Source organism: Raphanus sativus, chromosome 7 (assembly GCF_000801105.2).
Source record: "Raphanus sativus cultivar WK10039 chromosome 7, ASM80110v3, whole genome shotgun sequence".
NCBI lineage: Eukaryota > Viridiplantae > Streptophyta > Magnoliopsida > Brassicales > Brassicaceae > Raphanus > Raphanus sativus.
The window spans coordinates 7,065,871-7,067,764 of record NC_079517.1 but is presented as its reverse complement, the minus strand read 5'-3'; positions in this window follow the sequence as shown (position 1 = coordinate 7,067,764).

Below are 1,894 nucleotides of genomic sequence, written 5' to 3'. Positions count from 1 at the left end.
TTGTATTTTGAACATCTCGTACGATTTTTTTTTTATATTTGAAGTGCGTTTGGTTCCAATGTCTGTTTCACATAAAAAGTTCAACCTTGTTTAAGCCTGTTTGTTTGCATAGCCGCACTAGCTAGGGAATTGGCGTAACACACAAAGCATATATATTTTGGGCTTATTGCAAAAGTGACTCAAAACTTGAATTCAAACAGAAAACTAACCTTTTCTTTTGACTCATTTTTTTTTTGAGTTTTTAACCCCACATCTGCATTTTATCTACGAAAATGCCATTAACCCTTTTTTTTTTTTTTTTCGAAAATGGCTTCTTTACTGTCTCAACCTCATTTTCTTCAAGTATTTACAATATTGCCACTGCCATGAATAGTGGGAACAACCTTGTACGAACTGTTTGGAGCTTTTAATGCCCTTTAATGCACGTAAATCTCTTTACACTCTCTCTGTTTCAATTGTTATGAACTAAAAACAACATTTCTTTCACTTTCTCTCCATATTCATCCAAAAAACTGAAGCTTTTGATTCAAAATTGTTTGGAGCCATATTTCTTTCGTTTTGACTTACGGTTGCTTTCGTTTGAGGTTCTGGGTGGTTGGAGAAGACCCTGTGTGCAAACAAAGTCATCTCACCTAGTTGAAGGTACGAATTTGAATTTTTTTCAAAATCTGTTCGCGTAGAAGACTTACAAGTAAGTCATCTGTATGTAGAAGACTTACTGATGAGTCTTCTGGTCAAACGGACGACTTAAACTAAGTCGTCCAGCTTTGTTTGGTGAAAAAAAACAGTCCAGACGACTTATATATAAGTCGTCTACGAGAAACAGGCTAGTTTTGCATTTGACCGAATCGTGTCAGATCTTTGACTATTTCTGGACGACTTATAATTCAGTCGTCTCTCGGAAAGTTAAAATTTCAATATTTTATTAAACTAGACGACTTACGTGTAAGTCGTCTTAGGTTAGTTTTGTAGTTGAAAAATAAAACTTCATAATTTAATTTTTACCAGACGACATAATATAAAGTCGTCCCGTCAGAAGACTTAATTTAAAGTCGTCCGGGGAAAGCAAAGTCGTCCAGAATTTTTCCCAATTAAGTCGTCCAAACCTTGCTTATCCCGGACGACCTTAAATTAAGTCGTCTAGCTGGACGACTTTTAGTTAAGTCGTCTGGAGAAAGTTAAATTTCAAGTTTTATTTTTCAATTACAAAACTAACCTGGGACGACTTACGTGTAAGTCGTCTAGTTTGAATAAAATATTGAAATTTTTACTTTCCAGAGACGACTGATTTATAAGTCGTCCAGAAATAGTCAAAGATCTGACACGATTCGGTCAAATGCAAAACTAGCCCGTTTTTCGTAGACGACTTATATATAAGTCGTCTGAATTTTTTTTTTTAACAAACAAAGCCGGACGACTTAGAATTAAGTCGTCCCTTTTAATTTTCAATTGCAAAAGTGACCTCTTTAGACGACTTACCTTTAAGTCTTCTGGACGACTTAAATCTAAGTCGTCTGCGATAATGTTTGTTGAACTTCTTCATTTTCTCTATGTTTACTAATGTGTTTTATTTTGAATATTTGCAGATGATTTTTAAGTTACATGCAGTGTATGGAGAATGGTTGTTGAGAGATTTCCGTTGGGATTTTGTGGTTGATGATCTCAAAGGAGCAAGATTGTTTTTATTGAATGAAGATTCAACACATGCTGAACTTGTTGCAATGGCTCAAGAAGATTATAACCTGGACATGAGATCAGTGACTGTGGAGATTAGCTACTCATTACCAGCAGAAATGATGATGACTCCAAGCAGTCCTCCCATTCATGTTACAAGTGATAGACAAGTTCGAAACTTGCTCGAGATACTCAAAACGCATAGAGTATGTCTTTGTGT